At 46.4% G+C, this 12,428-nt stretch overlaps 2 pseudogenes across 2 annotated transcripts; both read right to left on the bottom strand.

Moving 5' to 3' along the window:
• LOC310776083 (vigilin pseudogene) lies at positions 1-3,789 on the bottom strand (annotated as a pseudogene). The gene has a single exon. The product of its transcript is annotated as a vigilin pseudogene (transcript).
• A 4,976-nt stretch (positions 3,790-8,765) lies between these two features.
• LOC310775734 (UDP-galactose translocator pseudogene) lies at positions 8,766-9,940 on the bottom strand (annotated as a pseudogene). The gene has a single exon. The product of its transcript is annotated as a UDP-galactose translocator pseudogene (transcript).
• Between the last annotated feature and the right edge of the window lie 2,488 nt (positions 9,941-12,428).

The raw sequence follows: 12,428 nt of genomic DNA, 5'->3' as shown, positions 1-12,428 counted from the left end.
CTACAGGGAGGCCTTGGATGCCACAGTGCCGCCAAAACTAGGGAAATCTTCAGAGCTGCTCATATCGGGAGCCTTCTCACTGCCAGTGGTCCACGGAGCCTCCCTCACCACAAAGCCCTTGGATGGGCCGCGGGGTTCGTCCATGGCAGAAGCACTGCTCCCAGAGGTTCTCATGTAAGCAGACTTTGCCTCACTCTCAATGACATCTGCCATATATTCCACTTCCAGGTAAAGGAGATGCTCGATGGCTTCATTCACAAGCTCAGTTTGATGACCTGTGACTGACACAAGGTTTCGGTTTGCAGCTCCACTCTGGGGAAACCTGAGATCAACCTTAAACTCATTCATGATCTTGTGGATGCCCATGCCACGTACACCGATAATGCGGGCATAGACCCTGCTGTCCAGGGTGATGTTCTGAGAGATCATCTTCTCCTGCTCATCAACATTAGCCTGGATGGCATCTCGTGCAGCAGTGGCTTTGTGCTCATACCCTGTAATGGTAATCTGATCCTGGTTTTCATCATTTTTCTCTGGGAACTGGATGTTAACATCATGTTCAGTGCAGATGGTGGTAATAATGGCACCTTTGCGACCGATAATCTTGGGGTGATACTTGGGGTCCACAGTGATGGTCAACTTGAAGCTCCTGAGTGCCCGATCCTCCTGCTCAGCCTGCAGCTCTTTGACGCGCTCCAAGAGGCCCTCTTTGGCGTGGCCTAGGTGATTGGCCAAGCCAGTGATGGAGATTATATCTGATTGCAGCTCAGTAGCAGGCACTTGAATATTTACCTCAAAGTTATCCATCATCTTGCGAATTCCACTTCCTTTCCATCCAATGATGTAACGGTGAAGCTCAAAAGGCACTTCCACCTCAATAGTGACAGGAACCAAAGCCTTCAATGCTTCCATGGCAGCCTCACACCATTCTTTGCGGCCAGAAATCATAATCACATCACACTTATTAAGTGCAACTGGATCAAAGGGCTCTTTCACTTCTCCATTGGCCTCTCTCTTAGCAGGAGTAGCTTGAAGGTCCTCACGGTCTGGGAACTTAATTTGTACATTGTGATCTCTGGTGATCTGCTGGATCCTTGAGCCCTTAGGACCTATGATGGAACGATGGAACTTCTGAGTAATGACACACTCAATGGTCACTTGAGCATCCAAGTCCTCGATGATCTCCTGCATGCGCTTTTTGGCTGCCTCCACACATTCTTTGGCTCCTTTGAGGGTGACCTTCTTGCTCTGAGAACCAGTGTGAGGGAAAGTCACCATCACACCACCATACTCATCAGCAAGGTCCCTAAGGACTTGGCCACGGCGAGCCACAAAGTAGCGATGGTGCATGGGATCAACCATCATTAGATCCTCCACAACATTATCCAAACTCTTGATGAGTTCCCTCAGCTCCTTCTGTGCCTCACGCACCGCCTCTTCTGTGCCAATCACAGTGATCAGGTCCTGGTCTTGGTCCTCTGGAGTGGGGAAAAGGATCCTGGCACCGGTGCTGTCACAAACCTTACGGATGTTTCCGCCAGCTTTCCCAATGAGGAACTTGTGGTACTCTGGCTTCGCACGCAGCTCGGTAGTGTGACTCTTTGTTTGCTTCTCATCTGCCAAGGCAAGCAGTTGCTGCTTGGCTTTCTCTACCTCATCAACAAGGCCTTGGATGGTGACCTTATCAATGCCTGAGCCCTCAGTGGGGAATTGGATGTGCACACTGCCATGCTCTTCCATGATTGAGCGCACAAAGTGGCCCTTTGACCCAATCAAGGAGTTGTGTAGTTTGGAGGGAATGGAAACCTCCATCTCTGTGATCGTTGCCACCTCCTTCTGAATGGCTAAACTGCAATTTTGGGCAACCTCACAGTCTGCCTTCTTGCCAGATATGACAATCATCTCAGAGTTGCTGTTCTCGGCAGGCACATACATTTTTGTGTTTGTTTCCTCACAAATCTTCTTGATGCTTGAGCCTCCTTTTCCAATTATGTTCTTATGGAATTGTTTGAAGATGGGGACTGAGACAGAGAAGCTGTTCTCCACCATTTCAGGCACAGTCTTCTGCATGACCTTGGAGCATTTCTCCACCTCAGGGCGTGGGCCCCGAAGCTGAACCATGTCACTTTTCTGTGCCTGGACTGGGAAATTGATGATGATCTCTGGGAATTGGTCGCACACTTCTTTGATCTTCTCCTCTTTTTGCCCAATAGTGGCTCTGTGAAAATGCTCTACAATGATCAGGTCCTTTGTATGCCAGTTTTCCATGCGTGAAGCCAGCTCAAGCAGCTCCTTCTTGGCTTCGTGCACACCCTGGGGATCACCCTCAATGCGGATGAGGCTGCTTTTCTCATTGGCAGGGGGGATGAGGACCCTCACCTTGTGCAGCTCTTCGATGCGGTTGATGTTAACACCACCTTTTCCAATTAGGTGTCTGTGGAATTTGGGGTCCACATTCATCTCTGCATAATCCATACTTTTCACCAGATGTGTAACAATGGCTTCAATCTGGATCTGCACGAACTGCAAGTCTTTGGTGGGACCCTCCAGGGTGATCTTATCCTCTCCCTCAGTGAACTCAATGCGCACCTTGGGCATTTGTTGGGTAATCTTGGCCAAGTTCTGCCCCCTTTTGCCAATAATGCAACGATGAAGCCAGGAAGGAGCTGAGACCGAGGAAACAGTATAGCTGTTGGCCTTGGTGTAAACTTCAGCTATGGCCTGACCCAGCTGGTCTCGCTCCCCACGAAGGATGACAGTTTCTGAGCTGCTGTCAGACGGTGGTATCTCAACTGAGACACCAGTTATCTCCAAGATCTCCTGCAGGGTGTTTCCCTTGGGGCCGATCACATACTTATGCTGAGACTTCTTAACTTCCACTGCAATGGTAATGGTATTCTTCTTCTTCTCTTGACAAACCTTCTTGATCATAGCCACAGCAAGGGCCACCTGCTCCTTTTCCCCAGTGATGACAATCTCCGTCTTGTTGACGCTGGGAGGGGGGATGTTGATGCAGGCACCAGTTTGCTGCATCATCTCTTCTACAAGCTTATTGTAGGCCCCGGTGAGGAATGGGTGGTACACCTTGTCGATGTTGACCCTCTCCACAGCATGCTTGTCCTGCTCAGCAGAGATCAACAGTATCTCATGCTTTGCCTTCTCCAAGCCCATCTTGGTGCCAGAGATCTTAATCTGGTTGCTGGGGTTGTCAGTTCGTGGGATCTGGATTTTGGTGGCAGTCTTGAGCTCTAACTCCTGACACTTCTCCCCATTTTTACCGATGACAAAACGGTGGTGCTCCTTGGGGATGCCAACAGTAGCTGAAACCCGAGTGAGCAGTCGGAACATAATCTCCTTGCGGGCTTTCCTCACGGCATCCAGCTTCCCAGACACTATGATGGAGAGGCCCTGATCTCTAGCCATGGAGAGCTCCAGGTTGGTGCTGGTCTTACGCATAATGTCTGCACAAACCTTCACTTGATATCCTCTCCCAAACTGGTTGATGTCCTTGTACTTGCGCTCTTCCAGTGGCACATGGAAAACCTGGGTGATTATAGAAGACTTCAAAGGGTGGATTTTAGATGTCCAGGCATTGGTGGTTTCCTGGGTCCCCTCAGGTGAGGCTGGCTTCTCAGGCAGAGGGGGGAAGTCAACCTTGTAGATAGCTTCTTCATCGCTGCTCGCACCACTGGATCCTGCCACAGCAGCATCACCATTCTGTTGCTCTGGCAAGAGCCCACTGCGGTGCTCATTGAAGCTTTCCTGCGTAAGTACAGTGACTGAGCTCATGGTCAAAATGTGAGTCTGAGTGTGCCACAGTTAAATGGTCAGTTTCCAGATAATCTGTCCTGTAAACATGCAGCTGAACAACTGGCGAGAGCCTGGTTGTATTTTATACCACCAGCAGGGGAGGATTTATGACATCACTGATGATGTCACTTTTTTCACTGATGATGTCACTATTTATTACATCACTGATGATGTCACAATGGAAGAAGAAGATGCCACTTGTTTTGCTAACTGAGGAGACGTGTGGGAGAATGCAGGGAAACAGTGGATGGATAAATCCAGAAGGAGGCGGTAATGCAACATAGAGGATGCCAACTGCCATAAAACACCACAGAAGAAGGCCATGTTTTTGTAGTTGTGGCTGTCACTGTCAGCACACAACATACTGTATTAATCACAAACCAAAATAAATAATATTTCTTCTGTTAACAGCACAATTCCCTTTCTGATTGCCGTAGAGAACAGCATTGTCTGCATGTCTTTGCCAGCTCGTAAATGACCCCTAGGATGCTGCTCAAGTGCTTCTCATAATCAGTGTCGTTACTTTTAATGATGCTTTAATGAGTTTGGGTAACAAGTGGGGAAATGGAAGAAACAGCTGTGACACAAGATGTACCACCAGAGGCTCAGCAGAGATCATACATGTCCAGACTACAGACAAGCAAAACACTATCTCCGGCAAAACGAGCTCCTAAAATGCTGCCCAGCCCATCACCGTGCACCGTAGCTGTATGATGTATACTGTGTGTGTGTGTGTGTGTGTGTGTGTGTGTGTGTGTGTGTGTGTGTGTGTATATTTGTGTGTATATATATGTGCTTGCGTGCGTGAGTGTGTGTGTGTGTGTGTGTGTGTGTATATATATATATACACAGAAGGAAAATATGATTGTGTGTGTGTGTGTGTGTGTGTGTGTGTGTGTGTGTGTGTGTGTGTGTGTGTGCGCGCGCGCGCGCGCGTGTGTGTGTGTGTATATATATATATATATATATATATATATATATATATATATATATATATATATATATATACCGTACACACACACACACACACACACACACACTATTATCAAGTTTTAGTTAACCAAATTATTTTAGCATTTACTGTCGCGTGTGTGACTCCTTCCTTCCTTGAGCTGGGTTGTAACATAATGTGCTCGAGGAAGTAACGATGGAGGAGTCACATGCCAAAGTAAAAGTTAAAACAATAATTTATTAACTAAAACTAAGGGAAATAACTTTGCAACACAAACGACACTAAACAAAAGAACAATGGTCTGCAGGATTTTAAAGGAGCACACAGGGGGGGGGGGGTGTATGCGCAGAAACACACCTTGATGTGATTTTTGGCTTAATTTTTAATTTGTTTATGAGGTCGCTGTTTAAAGTGCAGGCTCTTGTTATTACCAAGTTGCAGTCATCTGCCACAGTGTTGCTTCAAGCTACAGTGATGCAGATCGGCTCGAGGAATCTAGGACGAAGTCGGAGAACAATGTCAGATGATTCTCTCTGTTTCTCACACTGCATGCAGTGTTTATGGAAGCCGCTCTTCTCCATGTGCTCAGGTGTATCTAGCTGGCCCCTTTCCCTCACTGTCTCTGCTCTTCCTCGTGTTTTCTGACGTCACTCCCTCCCTGGTCAACATTACGCTGACAGCTAATAAAGTCTTTATTAAAGAAGCCTTTGACGTCAGGCAGACTACTCCTTTACTTTACTTTATTTTACTTTATTTTACTTATTTATTTTATTTATTTTACTCCCTCACCTCCAACCCCTTGGTACCACCAGGAGCCATGGGAGACATTGTACAGAACACATGCCCTATACCCCAGCAGCTGTGGCGGACTACACAACGTGGGTTACACAAGTGTTTGTGAACGCATAGAGCTGCAAGAAAAACATCCAAATGGAAGTGGAACTTAATGGATTAGTATTAGTGCAACCAAAGTTTGTATTCCGTTTGACTGTTGAGTGGGGAGGAATTTTTTTTTTTTTTTTGGTCAGTCATAATTTTAATTGAATGCAGGTTTTTGACATTATGTGCGATTATTACTGAATTAAAATGGTAACTCTAATCTAAAATTAAATTAACTCAGACCAATGACTCAGATCCCCCACGACCCCTCCCAGCAGATTTAGCTATCCCGCTAACAGACGGACGGACGGACGGACGGACGGACGGACAAACGCAAGAACACAGACACGTGACACAAGTGAAAACATTACCTCCTTGAAGTAGGTAATAAAGAGATCCAATAATAATTCATCAATTCGAAGACATACTGTAGAAGTGTTATGCTAACAGTATAACTCACAAGTTTTGTATCAGGCATCATGCAAAGAAGCTCAGGTTCAGAAGCCAAGACCTGCATAGTTGAGTCATCTGGCCCTTTGAAAGAACTGAACAAGATCCACACCAAATGTCAATGCCTGCTGCTGAATCATGCTCATGCTGATTCCACTACTGGCGAGCAGTGGGCAAGTTCACACTGTTTTCACAGAAACAGCACCGAGCTCACCGGTGTCACAACCGGTGAGCTCGGTGCTGTTTCTGTGAAGCGGAGGCCCAGTTTGATTGGAGAGACGGCACCTCTAGTTTCCCAGAAGTGATACATGTATAAAAGCAGGTCCAGCATGTTGCCGGGGAAATCTCAATTGGGAACACAGGCTAATAGAGACACTGCATGAAATAGGCCACGCCCATCACGGGGGAAAAGCTCCGTTCATTTCCACACACCAGCGTCATTTTTTCTTTTTTTTTAGATCATAAATACTGTATATTTTTTACTTTTACTTCGGCATACAGTATGATTCCCTTCTCCAACCTAGAACTGCGTTGTAACATATGGGGGGGGGGGTCGTCCAGGAAAAGATGGCAGTTGTTCTTGTGGAGATAGACTATCCTGATTAAAACCATCCTGATCCATTAGCTCAGATTCTGTTTGGTTCTGCAGTTCCGTCTGGACTCCAAGCTGTGCACATTCATTTCAGTAGGTACCGCCCCAATCTGGAGGCCAGAAAGAACTGGAGAACAAAACGGAATGTGAGTTCACGGATCCGGCTCACGGATTCGGATGGTTTTAACCAGGCTAGATAGAGAGAAACAAGAAAGAGGCATGAGAGCAAGGTCACATCTACCATACAGGCAACCTGTGCAGGTGCCATCAGGCCCTCAGCATGAAGGGGCCCTAAAAATATATATATAAAAAAAAGTTGCTCGGGCTCATGTGGGGCTCCACAGAACTATGACACAAAAGACCAATCAGGATTAAATAAAATATAGTTTCCAAAAAGATTAATTCTCATGATTCATTGTCATTGGATGGCTGTGGGCAAGTGGTGACTGGTGAGCCATTCATTTTTCCATAGACATCTTAGTTAACATTGGCTAAGTGGGTGATGGTGTGTGTCTGTGGTTGCGGCGTGGTTCTTCTTCTGTGTTGTTTTATGGCAGTTGGCATCCTTTATGTTGCATTACCGCCTCCTTCTGGATTCAGCCATCCATTGTTTCCCTACATTCTGTAAAACCCAATCGGTTCCTCCTTTTTCTTCTTCTAATGGCTTTCCGGCAGACTTGATGCCTTGTGGCACATTGCTGCCTCTCACAGAATATTACACAAATTCCAGAATCGGGGGTCCGTCCCCTCCTCAATGTTCCTCCCTCCCCCATCGGTTCCTTCTTCTTCTGTGGTGTTTTATGGCAGTTGGCATCCTTTATGTTGCATTACCGCCTCCTTCTGGATTTATTCATCCACTTTCTCCCTACATTCTGTAAAACCCTTTCGACTGTCTCCCCCCAATCGGTTCCTCCTACGCTCTTGTGGTGTGGTTCAGTCACGATTGTGATGTCATCAGTGATGATGTCATCAGTGATGTCACTTGAGCAATTGGGATGTCATCAGTGATGTCACTTGAGCAGTTGTTGTGATGTCATCAGTGATGTCACTTGAGCTGTATGCTTGTTGGTGTATTTTTTAATTTGTCAAATATCAATCAAACAAATTTCCCAGGGACCACCTCCTATTGCGGATACCCCCCCAAAAAATCATGAAATTAAATTCACTGATTTAACTATGCAATAGCATCAGAAATGCTAAATAACAACATAAGGCTACTGGTTCAAAACTAACTAATACATTTATTAGAGCACTCACAAAAATCACTCAATCAGCAGCTCCAGTATAGCATCAGCAATTCAATAGCCTCAGTGTTGTTTCTCTTTCTGCCTCTTCCTGGCCCTCGATCCTTCTCTATCTCTAAATAAGACATAGGCGCAGCCTAAATAAATGACATGGCCTATTAAATAAACAAACTTAAACATGTATTTACTTTTGTAGTAATTCAATAAGACACAATTTTCAAAAGGCAAGTGATAATTCAAAATCAGATAGATCATCATCCTACAATGTGTTGCAGTGCAGATGGATTCAGCAACAACAGTGAAGACCCTTATCATTTATATCTGTGCTTCTGTGGTGATATAATGGAGATAAAAAATGTAATTCTTTATTGCAAGTTTGGACAGTGTGCGGGACTCGTAAAATGACGAGTATAGTTATTATGGCCAAAACAGCCTAAAGACTCCCAAACGGATTAAGTCTCTAAAAAAAGTGCAATGCTCTCGTGGACCACCAGGCAGATCCCCGTGGACCAGTTTAGGAATCACACTGTGTTCGTGGATTATTCAAGCTTTCTAAACCAAGTAGGGTCCATTTTTTAGATTTGGTAGTTTATTTCATGGCAGCTTCCTCTTGCTTTGGACAGTGTTTTGGCCTGAGGGCAGACTCGACACTACAGTGACTCACTATCGCCTCTTGAGGTACAACTGGTATTACAGTACAGGATGTAGACCAAACATTCTCATTTAACAGACTGGCCTTCACAGTCTACGAAGGACAACCCTTTGTAGGCCACGTCCTTCAGAGGCTGCGGCCCCTGATTTGAGAGACAGTGAGAGAGACCGAGAGGAATATTTCAACTCATTTCACCAGGATTGTCTCTCTCTCCTCTCCTCCGTCTGCCCTGCTGCCATGCCGCGGCGCTGACGAAAACGTGAGGGGCAGGCTGTACATGTAGACGGCTCCGATCACAAGCCCCGCCCCCGCCGTGAACATGAGGTTGACGTGGAAAGAGAACAGGTAGATGGAGGCGACGGTGGACACGATGATAGAGACGGATGTGGCGAAGCCCTTCAGGATGTTGTCGGCGTACTTCACCACCATGGCCACCACGAGGCCGCCGAATGCCTGGTTGAAGATGACGCACCACACCATGGGCGTGTAGCCAAACAGGAAGCCGTGCTTGGCCACGGCCGGCCCGTCGTTCCACCACAGAGTGAGCGCACCCAGCGCCGTGCTGAAGATCCCCAGCTGCACATTCCTCTCCCACACGGTGGCCGAGCTTCCCTTCAGGATCTTCTCAAAGTAAATGCCGGCGAAGCCCGACGACAGGCAGCTGATCAACACGGCAGCCAGCCCCACCGAGTAGTTCTGGCTGGAGCTGTCCTCCTTGTTCCCTCCTTCCCCAGACACTGAAGAAGACACTGTTGGTGTCAAACCATCAATGTGTTGATCCATTTGATCCAGTGTGAGCTCCATCAACGTCCTATTTGATGCCTCTGTGTTCCCCTCCTGCTGCACCTGGACCATAGCCACACCAGCAAACAGCAGCATCAGAGACAACCACTGAACTTTGGACAGAGACTTCCTTAACATCAATACACTGAACAATGCTGTGGTCAGGATCTTCAACTGTACGTGACCTGGTAGGTGGCAGCAGGCAGGTTGGAGATGGCGACGTGGTTGTTCTGCAGAGTGTAGAGGAGAGCCGGCACAGCCAGTTTCAACGTTTCTTGATACTGAAACACCATGGAGTCCACCAGGAAGAAAACATTCTCCTTCACATTACATCTCCTCTGCAGCGTGATGATGAGCAGGCAGGTCACGACCTTCAGGACCTCGGCCATGACGACGGCAGAGGTGATGAAGAAGCGGTCGCTGGGCAGCGTGCACACGTAACTCATGCTGAGGAAGAGCGAGGTGTTCTGTAGCACCAGCACCGCCAGGCTGATGTACTTCAGCCAACTGTTCACGTCACACTGTCTCCGGCTCGCTGCCTTCTGCTCGCCGGCATGGTCCTTGCTTCCCCCGGCCATGTTGAGCTGTCAACTATTATAGTAGCAAGATCAGTTTCAGCCTTTGTTCTTGCCTGCAAGTATGCCTGTTGCCACTTCCTGTTTATCAAGTATCAAGTGTGTCAAGCCTGTCAGGTGTCACTGATGACATCTCATCACCTTAACAGACAAGGAAGCCTGAACCTGTGGACCTACATAGGTCGGATTCCGTCCCACACACCACAATCAACATCCACAGTCCTATGACATCATCAGTGTCATAGACATTGTGACATCAGTGATCAAACACAATCAACATCCACACCGATGTACCTTTTGTTTAATGTATTTTGTGTTGTCTAGTTATTTTCCCTTAATTTTAATTAATAATTTGTTTTAACTTTCACTTCAGCGTATCAAAACTTGATGTTTTCGGACACACGTAGAAACCAAACCCAGTACTGTACACAGAGACTGATTGGGTACGTGAGCCAGCAAGACAGCCCTGCTCCCTGTCAGATCTATATTTATGGTATTCAGACTGAGGGGGAAGGCATTTTCTCTTCGTCCCGTCCCTCCCTGCCCCCCCCCCCGCCCCCCCCCCCGCCCAAACTTTGCACTTGATTCAAAAAGACATAAATAATTTCTAATTTCAGTGGGGGGAGGTGAGGTCTATTTTTTTCTGAAGGAGACAAAATGAAATAATGTTAAGTGAACTGGGCTTTTGTAGCAGCTGATTCAGTGACACATTTTGAAAATGGCCATCTTGGTTAGAGCAATGGTCTTGGATGTTTTTGATGCACAGATGTGAAGAAATCTAAAAATCAAACACACCTTTGTGAAGCTCCAGTGACAATGCCTAAAAAGCATGAATGCCTAATTATCCAATCATGTTGTTTTTATGGTGTTCAAGAACAACCAGAACTATTTGATTCACTTATTGCACAGCTAAACTCGGTTGATTTTTCTTCCTATAACTTTCCTGCCATTTACTTGAGGAAGAGATCTGGAAAGAGCAATCGAACTAATGCTGTTATTTGAGAGGCAGAGCAAACCAAATCTCTGACCAAACTCGATCAATACAACGGGGAAAAAAAGCATTAACAGTCCTTGATTGATCAGATGCCCCAAGATGTCCAATAGCTGGATTGACTCGCCCAGACATAATGACAACATTTCCTGCTGATGTGAGCTTGTTATGCAACCCACAGAGTGGTTGATTACATTTTGTCAGTATTTCTTAAAAGCAGGATTGTGCTGTACGGTGGTAGGTCATAAAAGAAAAGACTTTAATATTTAATCTCTCCTTAAGTACTTTGGCCTGTCTGCCTGAACTGCAGCTCAGTCCAGCCAACGTCAAATGTAGCACCAATGGGGATGAATTTGAAAGTTTAAAGCGGGCATGACGGCAAACGGTTATGGCATTCCTCGTCTGAAAACAGCTTGGAGGGACTGTGACTCCGCCCGGTGCTGAACCCGTGTCACTGGGGTAGTAGGCGAGTGCTTTACACTACCCAGACACCCGGAGGGATTGTGCTAAGGAAACCAAAAAAGTGACTATTTAAACAAAACTAGACGATGACTGCAAGTGCAGACAAGGATGCAAACAGCTGCCACACACCACCACCAATCAGCAGCTTTGGTTTAAAGTGACAAACAAATGATCGATTAGCTTCCTCACTACTCTTCAGCAGACACCTTGATGCTGTGGTTAAAGCAGTGTGATGATTCAGCAGACACCTTGGTGCTGTGGTTAAAGCAGTGTGATGATTCAGCAGACACCTTGATGCTGTGGTTAAAGCAGTGTGATGATTCAGCAGACACCTTGGTGCTGTGGTTAAAGCAGTGTGATGATTCAGCAGACACCTTGATGCTGTGGTTAAAGCAGTGTGATGATTCAGCAGACACCTTGGTGCTGTGGTTAAAGCAGTGTGATGATTCAGCAGACACCTTGGTGCTGTGGTTAAAGCAGTGTGATGATTCAGCAGACACCTTGATGCTGTGGTTAAAGCAGTGTGATGATTCAGCAGACACCTTGATGCTGTGGTTAAAGCAGTGTGATGATTCAGCAGACACCTTGATGCTGTGGTTAAAGCAGTGCGATGATTCAGCAGACACCTTGATGCTGTGGTTAAAGCAGTGCGATGATTCAGCAGACACCTTGATGCTGTGGTTAAAGCAGTGCGATGATTCAGCAGACACCTTGATGCTGTGGTTAAAGCAGTGCGATGATTCAGCAGACACCTTGATGCTGTGGTTAAAGCAGTGTGCTGATTCAGCAGACACCTTGATGCTGTGGTTAAAGCAGTGTGATGATTCAGCAGACACCTTGATGCTGTGGTTAAAGCAGTGTGATGATTCAGCAGATGCTGTGGTTAAAGCAGTGTGATGATTCAGCAGATGCTGTGGTTAAAGCAGTGTGATGATTCAGCAGACACCTTGATGCTGTGGTTAAAGCAGTGTGATGATTCAGCAGACACCTTGATGCTGTGGTTAAAGCAGTGTGATGATTCAGCAGACACCTTGATGC

The sequence above is a fragment of the Poromitra crassiceps genome (assembly GCF_964638095.1).
Source record: "Poromitra crassiceps genome assembly, chromosome: 4".
Classification (NCBI taxonomy): Eukaryota; Metazoa; Chordata; class Actinopteri; order Beryciformes; family Melamphaidae; genus Poromitra; species Poromitra crassiceps.
The sequence above is the reverse complement of the archived record's forward strand: the minus strand, read 5'-3'. Positions and strand labels throughout refer to the sequence as shown.